Source organism: Lathyrus oleraceus, chromosome 1 (assembly GCF_024323335.1).
Source record: "Lathyrus oleraceus cultivar Zhongwan6 chromosome 1, CAAS_Psat_ZW6_1.0, whole genome shotgun sequence".
In the NCBI taxonomy this organism is placed as follows: Eukaryota; Viridiplantae; Streptophyta; class Magnoliopsida; order Fabales; family Fabaceae; genus Lathyrus; species Lathyrus oleraceus.
The window spans coordinates 382,562,476-382,572,857 of NC_066579.1; the positions used below are offsets into that span (position 1 = coordinate 382,562,476).

Genomic DNA, 10,382 nt, shown 5'->3' on the forward strand with positions numbered 1-10,382 from the left:
AATGAGAATCAGAGCTACCGTAGTTCGGCTAACGCACGCCGAAACAAAACACAACACAGAGACGCTGATACATCGAAGCAAACACACAAATGGAAACCGACTGCCAATGGCTGGTCTTACGTCCGACTCCAAACAACAAACACAAACAAGGAAATCGAATGCCAATCGCTGGGCTTACATCAGACTTCACACAAACAAACACCCAAATGGGAAACCGAATGCCAATCGCTGGACTTACATCAGACTCCACACCCACACACAAGAGGTTATCAAATAGACAAGCTAAAAGGGAGTCTGGAACTCGAGCCTAATAACTGTCAAGCAAACACACACAAAAAGAAAAAAGGGTGCCCGGAGAGATCTCGCATGATCTCCTGCCTACGTACCTCATCTGGTATGAGGATCAGGGCAACGTAGTTCCCCTTAACAGGGGAGAAATTTCTATCCTAACCAGAGACTGGGAAATGACAAACTAGAAGGGAGACTGACTCGAGCCTAATAGTTATCATGTAATCCACAATAGTCCTAGGTTGAGGTTTCTAACAAGAGTTTGACTCACACAGGCAGTGAGTCAACTCAAGTCTATCCCTACGTACATCAACTTCCTCAAAAGTTGATCATACGACTCCTACAGAAAGGAGATGAGAAGCTAAGCAGATAAACATCAAAAGCGAATAGCACACACTATACACAACCAATGGGGCTCAAGCAAGGTTAGGCTTTAGTCAAGGGGTCATATCGACCTTGACAAACAAACCAACTGGAAACGGGTGTTTTAATCTCTTAACCCTAACATTGAGAGTTAGGGTGAAGCAGATGAAATGGGAATGAGAGGTGTGCCTCATAGCTCTTATCCCTGGCCTGGGAGAGCTTTAATCAATAGAAAGTGTGGGAGTTCAGAATGAAGGAACTCTTCTCCACATGACTGACACTACAAGATTTCTGGTTTTTATTCAAAGTGCATCAACACATGGTGTGAGCAAGATGAATGACACAACAGAATAGCAGGGGATGGATTACACATCCCTTTTATCTGCCAATTGCCTCTTAAGAGGACTTAACCTGCTTGGCACAAAATTAAACAACCACAAACATTGCCTCTTAAGGAGGGCTTCAGACAGGTGCCTGCCAGTAACAGTAGGTCTTCCAGACTACATGAAGATTAGGAATTATACCTAAGTGGTATGCCAACCACAGCAAAGCAAAGCAAAGTTCAAATGAACTTAAAGCAACTTAGGTACCTGTGTAAACAACTAAACAAATCAGTACAGTATTCAGACAAACAGACAACAGTCAACAACAAACAGACAATCCCAATGTACAACATATAAGCCATAAGGCAAACTCAAGTAAGCTATCATCAACCTACAAAACAACCAAATGTTATCAATCAATAGCAAACATCAACATTCAAATGATGAAGCAACATCAACCATGAAGATTAGGCGCTTGGTCCTGAAATTCAAAGCCCACATGTAAGTACAAACCCCTAGGTCAAAGCCTAGGGTCAAAGGTGAAGAAAAAATTCAAAACAGGGGCTAATATTCAACACAATACAACTTCAAACACATATTAACATGTCCTAAAAAGGACAAAAACAAAATCACCAAGCAAAGGCATTTCATGTGCAAGTGAAGTCAAAGACAATTTCAAAGCATTCAAATGGACATTGAGAATGAAAAATCCAAATCAAAACAGAAATGATTCAAATAATTCTGGAAAAAATTATGAGCATTCAACATATCCAACATGATCATCATACAAAAAATCAGAATCAACAGAGGTCATTTGATATGGAAATGAAATTGCACAAGTTGATCAACCAATTGTATGACACAAATTGTCACACCATGCTAACATGTACATAAAACAGAAATGACACATGGAAAAAATGTCAAACCAAAACCAAAACATCCATTAACATGTTAAGAACAATCATGCAAAATTTCATGTCCATTGGATTAAAATCAAGCATTTCATGATAAGATGAATGGAGCAAGGTCACAAATGTACACATGTTCACATATTCTAACACATTTTAAAATCCAGCCAAGCACAACTTCAGAATTTAACATCATAAAATAGAGGACATCTTAATCAACAAGTAGCAAAAAACCAGGGATTTTTTGGAGCATTTTTCAATTTGTTATGGATTTTTGAAGTTGGCAAAAAAAATTGAAATAAAAATGAAGCATAGCATGAAATATGGAGGGAAAAGCCAAAAGAGGAATTTATTTGAAATAACACTGCCGGCCAGGATCGAACCTGGTCCGAATTCAAATGGAGTGCGCCATGCACTGAAACGTCACCGTTTTGCAGCGAACCCTAGCCTCATGCTAGCGACGGACAGACGCGGACGCTAGGGCATCGCTAAGATGAAGATCTTCATCTTTTTCACAAAGATGATGATGAACAACATGAAGTTCATGAGATTTTTCCAGAATTTCCAGAATTTTCCAGATTTTACAAAAAATTATACCAAAACGAAGCTCAGGCAATGGAGATTATAGATCAAGCATCAATTCATCCTAATTCAACATGATTCATGCAAATCGAAGCAAATAAAGTTTGACATTCAAAACTTCAATCAAGCATATCTCTCTCAATTCTTATCCAAATCGCACGAAATTTATATCAAATTGATCAGCATCAAATGTTCTACAATATTATACACATAAAATAGGGAATTAAGGTGATCGAAAATGTGACCTCTTGAAGATCAGTTCTTGAATTCTGCAGATTCCAGGCCAGGCAAGCATGCAAATCCACTCCAAATCACTTGTTATGAAGTTTGATGATGAAATTGGGGCTTGGAAACGTGTAGATCTAGCTCAATTTGCATTTGCCATTTTTGAGTTCTTGAACTTCAATGCTTGATTTCTACACGAATTCACCAATCCAAAGCTTGATCTGCACTAAATCCACACCAGAGAACAAGAATATGGAATAAAAATGCAAGGTTCTTTGAAGATTTTTTCAAATTTTGGTTGAGAGAAAAAAATGGAGGGAAAAACTTCTAGATCTAAAAAATGGTGAAAATGATTAAGCTCCCTCAAATTCTGTTATGATTATCAATATATACTCCGTCCTAATCTCATTTTAATCAAAATTAATCAAAGTTAATTAGAGATTAAGCAAAATAAGGGTGCATGGCAAAAATTGGAAATTTGGTGGTGTGTGAAGCATGCACACGTGAACAGTAACAAGAGGCTGATCATTTTCACTCAAGATCATCTTTTAAACACATTGGCAATGGTAGAAAGTCCTCATGATGCACCATTTTTAAATTTTCCAAATTCCCTCCAAAATTGACTTGAATAAGCAAGTGATCATATGCAAATTTCATGCAATGTGATGGATGTTTTGGAAACTACATGTCATGAGAATCAAAGTGCAAAAAAGAACCACCAAATTTGGAGTTATGAATCAAAAGTTATGGCCATTTGAAGTTCCATGTACATTTGGCAATGATTTGATCATATCTCCTCAACCATTCATCATAAATTCATGATCTTGGACTTTTTGGAAATGGGAGAGAGAGAGAGAGATCTTCAACTTTCATGTTGGGCAAAAATTCATTTGAAGCTTCTTTGATGATGCAAGATCAAGTTGAATTTGAACCAAAAACTTTCCATTTTGGGAAACTTTCAATTATAGGTCACTTTCCATTTTTGGAAACTTTTGACCTGACCTCAAATTCTTCAAGATATGCATTTGACATGATTAATAAGCCCCCTTTGAACATGAATGAGATGTTGAAACTCATTTCTCCACCTCCTAGCCCTTAGTTCTTGCACAGTTGACTTTTATGGTTAACAAATGACTTGAACATGCACAGATGATTTTGAGCCTCAACCACTTGATGAAATGGCTCCAAAATGAAACCCTAGCTTATACAATCTCAATAAAATTATATGATGATCTCCTTCTCAAGAAAGACCTCATCTCCTTGAGAATCCTTGACTAGTAGAATGCAACTGATTAGGGTTGACCAGAGGTCAAAACCCTAATCCCAAAGAATTTGAGCATAAACAATGAGCCTTTGAGGATGACATAACCATGATGATGATGATGTACCATTGCCAATAAGATAATGCTCAAACTCCTTGAAGGACCCAGAAACCCTAATTGAAGCACAAACCTCAGATGATTAGTGATCAATTTATGAGACCCTCAGGCCTGCATCTCTTCACCTCTCTATCTTCTGAGAAAGATTTAGGAGGATGACTTACTTCTCACATGATACGCAATATGCAAATGCCTAATGTCCTAAACAATGAAATGAAATATGCTAAGCTAGTCCCAAGAGAGGAGGGCAAATTTTGAGGTGTTACAAACGCTTTCAAGCGTTTCTCCTCAATAAGGTTGAGCTCGTCGTACCTTGATTGAACCCATTCTGCCTCGTCTAGCTTAGCCTTCATCAAGACTCTCATCGAGGGGATTTCCACTTCTATAGGGAGAACTACTTCCATTTCGTATACCAAGGAGTAAGGGGTTGCCCCTGTTGAAGTTCGTACTGACGTGTGATAGCCATGTAACGCAAAAGGTAACATCTCATGCCAATCCTTGTACGTGACAACCATCTTTTGAATGATTTTTTTGATATTTTTATTCGCAGCTTCAACAACCCCATTCATCTTAGGCTGATATGGTGATGAGTTGTGATGCTCGATCTTGAACGTTGTGCATAACTCCTCCATGGTCTTGTTGTTGAGATTGGACCCGTTATCAGTGATCATTTTGTTGGGAATCCCATATCGACATATGATGTTGTTTTTTAAGAAACGAGCGACTACGTGCTTCGTGACATTCGCATAAGATGCAACCTCCACCCATTTGGTAAAGTAATCTATGGCCACCAAGATAAATCTGTGTCCATTAGATGTTTTGGGTTCTATCATTCCAATCATGTCAATGCCCCACATAGATAAAGGCCAAGGTGATGCTATAACATTCAGAGGGGTAGGCGGTACATGTATTTTGTCAGCATAGATTTGGCATTTATAGCATACGCTGGTGTAATGATAACAGTCGGCTTCCATCGTTAACCAGTAGTAACCTGACCTTAGGATTTTCTTTGCCATGGCATGCCCATTTGTGTGCGTGTTGAAGGACCCTTCGTGTACGTCCCTCATAAGCTTATCAGCTTCGTGCTTGTCACACACCTCAGCAAAACCATGTCATATTATTGCTTGTACAATACCTCTTCGTTCAAGAGGAACTTCGATGCTAACCTCCGGAGGGTCCTTTTGTCAAGGCTGGAAGCCTCTGCCAGATATTCCCGCTTCTCCAGATACTGTTTGATATCAAAGAACCAGAGTTTACCATTTGGCTCTTCTACTGTCGTCAGGCAATCTGCAGGTTCATCAAAATGCCTAATTTCAATGTGATGCTAATGGTTGGGCCATATTAATTTGTACATGGAAGCCAAAGTTGCTAATGCATCTGCCATCTGATTCTCTTCTCGAGGAATATGAGAGAATATGACTTTGTCGAATTTTGGGAGTAGCTTTAGCACATAATCTCGATATGGAATTAGGTTAGCATGTCTTGTTTCCCAATCACCTCTGATCTGATGTATCACTAGAGCAGAATCCCCGAATACTTCTAGTATCTTGATCTTTAACTCAATAGCTTCTTCCAATCCTAGTATGCAAGCTTCATACTCGGCCATGTTATTTGTGCAGGTAAAATAGAGCTTTGCGGTGAATGGTAGATGGAAATTCTTGGGAGACATCAGCACTGCCCCAATTCCATGACCTATTGCATTTGAGGCGCCATCGAACATGAGAGTCCAGCCTGCTTTTGGCTCAAGACTCTCCTCTAGTTCGGAGTCTTCAACATCCTTAACAACCATGATGTTCTCATCTGAGAAATCAAACTTCAAAGGTTGGTAATCCTCCAGCGGTTGGTAAGCAAGATGGTCTGCTAATATGCTTCCTTTGATTGTCTTCTGTGTGACGTATAGAATATCGTATTCTGATAACAACATTTGCCATCGGGAAATTCTACCTGTGAGAGTTGGTTTCTCCAATATGTATTTGATGGGATCCATTTTAGCTACCAACCAAGTTGTGTGAGTTAGCATGTACTGCCTGAGACGCTTAGCGGCCCATGCGAGTGCACAACACGTCTTCTCGAGTAGTGAATATTTGGTCTCGCAATCATTAAAATTCTTGCTCAAATAATAGATGGCATGCTTTTTTCTACCAGTCTCATCTTGCTGTCCCCATGGACTTGTCGAGCACGGTTAAATACATGATGAGAGGTCTCCCTTCTGCATGGGGCATTGGAATCGGTGGCTCTTGCAAGTATTCTTTGATTTTATCGAAGGATATTTGGCAGTCATCATTCCACTCCACGCCTTGATTCTTCCTTAGAAGCTTGAATATTGGTTTACATGTGGCAGTAAGGTGAGAGATAAACCTGGCGATGTAATTTAGTCTCCCCAAGAAACCACGAACCTCCTTCTCAGTCCTTGGTGCAAGCATGTTTTGAATGGCTCGAACCTTGTCAGGATCTACTTCAATTCCTTTTTGGCTTACAATAAAGCCTAAAAGCTTCCCAGGTCGAACCCCCAATGTGCATTTGTTAGGATTAAGTCTCAATCTAAACTTCCTCAAACGAGTAAACAGTTTCCCCAGGTTAGTGATATGTTCTTCTTTTGTTTGGGATTTGGCAATCATGTCTTAAACATACACCTTAATATCTTCATGAATCATGTCGTGAAAGAGAGTCACCATGGCACGTTGATACGTTGCCCCAACGTTCTTTAATCCAAACGACACTACTTTGTAACAAAAAGTGCCCTAAGGGGTAATGAACGTGGTTTTCTCCATGTCCTCGGGATATATTTTAATTTGGTTGTATCCAGAGAAGCCATCCATAAAGGAAAATACGGAGAACTGAGCTGTGTTGTCCACCAATACATCAACGTGAGGTAATGGGAAATCGTCTTTGGGACTGGCTCTATTTAAGTCTCGGTAGTCTACGCACATGCGGACCTTCTCGTCTTTCTTCGGTACCGGTACAATGTTGGCAACTCATTATGGGTACTTACACTACGCCAAAAATGACTTTTAACAGCGCATCTTAGACAACGCTTTTAAAAGAAAGCGCTGTCTAAGGTTAAAATTAAAATAAAACACGGAAAATGTTCCAAAAAAATAATGAAAGCGCTGTCTAAGGGGGGGTCTTAGACAGCGCTTTCTAAAAGCGCTGTCTAAGACCCCCCCTTAGACAGCGCTTTTAGAAAGCACTTTTAAATATAGACCTTAGTCAGCGCTTTTGATAAAGCGCTGTCTAAAGTCTTTAAATTAAAAAAAAAAATTAAAACCAAAAGCGCTGTCTAAGGGGGGGTTTAGAAAGCGCTTTTGGAAAGCGCTGTCTAAGGTCTAATTAAAATAAAATTGTGTTGAAATATTAAAGTGAAACAATTTTGAAAAGGAATTTATCTACTACCTAACCGAATTCCAAATACACATGTAAGGGAGTTTGGTAGAAAAGATGACGATATATGCACACGCATGAGCTGTAACTAACAAGAGCAAACGAGACGGCGGCAGGAGAGTGACGGAAAAAAATGGGTTACAACATAATGAATTTCTCCGCCGCTTCATCATCGTTAATCGGAACTCAAACTAACAATATCCACAACAATAAGCTACAAAAAGCGCGTTCATCTTCTTTTTCTTCATTTTCACTTAACACTACTCGCCACCGCCACTACCACCGACAACTACACCTTCATTTTCAATCTTCCGATGTCATTCCTCTCCGTTCATCCTATACGCGATCCCTTTCTCATTCTTCTATGGTACTATCTATCGTTTCATTCTTCAGTTTCCTTTTTAATGGTTTTGAATTTCAATTAATTTACTCGTTGTTGATTTTTCAGACTGTGAAGGCGGTGGCGCAGACGGAGGAGCCGCTACGTGTTATGATTTCCGGTGCTCCTGCTTCTGGTAAAGGAACTCAATGCCAACTTATTACCAAGAAAGTAAGCTTATTCAATTCAATCTGACCTAATTTTTCAACTATTATTGTTGATTAGGAGTCTCTCTTTTCAATTTGACCTAACTTTTCAACTATATGTTATTAATTATTAATCTCTTATTTTTTATTTAATTTTCTTTTGAAATTGCTATTCACTTGTGTGTAACTGACTTGCAGTATATGAGTTTGAACTTGTACTTTGTTTGGTCAATATCCCAAGGTTAGCTCTAGAGTGCTACATTGATGAATCAATATTTTTGAACTGTGATCCTTTATATTGTGGAGAATTAGGTCAAATGTGTTGCAGTTGCAAACGTTAATTTGAAACCCTATGTAGTATATTGAATTGTATGATGAGTGTAAATAGTTAAGTACAACAATGTTTGAGATAAGCATTTTGATCCATCCCTGGGGTAGGGTTGGTCCAGGTTTGACCTATTCTCACTGTTTGGTTGTGAAAAATGGAGGCCATGAAAGAGATTACCACAATAACCAACAACCAAGCCTTATCCCACTAAATAGGGCCGGTTACATGAATCAAATTTCACCATAATGTTCTTTCCAAGACCATGATTCTATCCAATTTGTTAATCTCAAGATATTTCTTAATAGTTTCTCTTATAGTTTTTCTAGGTCTTCCTCTATCTCTAGTTATTTGACTCTTTTCCATGTGATCTACTCTCCTTACAACATAATCTATAGGTCTTCTCTCTACATGAATCCAAACTACTTAAACCTATTTTCTACCATCTTTTGTAATATAGGTGCTACCCCAACCCTCTCTCTAATACTGTCATTTCTAATAATGTGCATTGAATAAAAAAATTGATTCAAGTGCATCTCATATATGCAGTACGATTTGGTGCATGTTGCTGCTGGAGATTTACTTAGGGCGGAAATTGAAACCGGAAGTGAAAACGGAAAGCGTGCAAAAGAATATATGGAGAAGGGACAATTGGTCCCTGATGAAATAGTTGTCATGGTATGGTTGGCTTTTGGATGGATATCCCAGGAGCTTATCGCAGGCTACTGCACTTAAGGAATTAGGGTTTGAACCTGATATTTTTATTCTTCTAGAGGTAAAGATTTGTTGTTAATTATATTTCTACCGTTAATATTTCAAAATTTTCTGCCTCAGCTTCACTTTAATTTATCAGTCAATGATTAGTTAAATAATTAAATTGAATGTTATTTTAAAAGAAGAAAGAAATTGATATCAAGTAGTAATATTCAGCAGATTATCCATAAGAACAAGATTTGGTTTGGAACCTGTCAACAACACCTTGCATCTGGAGTTAAGACTGACCCCACCCAGCTTTTACCATATATCTAAAAATTGATCAATTATTTGAACAACAATGTTGTTGTGACCTTGCAGGAGACACTCAACTTCTATAAATACCAGACGTCATTAGTCTTAATGCTGAAAGAAAAAAAGAGTCAATGTATCTTTTATTATAATTATAATTCACATTAAAATTTTCAGGTCTCTGAAGATATTCTTGTGGAGAGAGTAGTTGGAAGGAGATTAGATCCTGTTACTGGGAAAATATACCATTTGAAGTATTCTCCTCCAGAAACAAAAGAAATTGCAGATAGGCTTACTCAACGTTTTGACGATACTGAAGAGAAGGTATGTTCCTATTAGCTCGTTTACTGCAAATTGCTGCTTCTCTCACCACATACTTTGAATATTACTTGACCCTTCTTCCTACCTCAGTTTTGATCTAAAGGCATACAACAGAAAACAACAAAGCATGATCTAAAAATCATAAAACAGAAAACAACAGAGAATGATTTGAAATTAAGGCAATTAGAGCATCCAGAAAACCCAGAAGATTGGCATGAGGAGATAAAATGATTGGAGGATAAATATGCTGAAACACTGTCAATGTTCATAAAGTATTACATATAGCATAATAGGAATATGCATTTCATATTTTTAAAACGTTCGAACTCAACCAAAATTTTCTTTTCAATTTCTCGTCTTTCCTTACTATTTGCTGTTATCTTTACTATATAACCTATACTGAAGAAGGAATTTGTATGAATTCCAATCATATTATGACACTAAGAAAGAAAGTGGCATTAGTTATATAGATGACTAACACAGCTTGTCACCAAGACTCGTTACACCGCTAAATAGAACACGGAATATATTTTATCTTGTCTAATTCCTCATTTTAAACTAATCAAGTGGAAGCCAATAATATTTTCTCTGTAAACCAAGATGAAATTAATTGACTTTTATATATTTGAACTAACAATAAGATAGAACATTTTATGGATACATGCATTGGAACATTTGTACGGGGTGACAGTTATTTGTTGCTTAACTGACTTAAACTTGGTGGTTGTGTTTCTATAATTCTTTTAATCGCTGCTAT

General features: G+C 37.9%; 1 pseudogene; it reads left to right on the top strand.

The window, feature by feature from the left end:
* Nucleotides 1-7,451: 7,451 nt before the first annotated feature.
* LOC127138367 (adenylate kinase, chloroplastic-like) lies at nucleotides 7,452-9,658 on the top strand (annotated as a pseudogene).
* Nucleotides 9,659-10,382: the final 724 nt, after the last annotated feature.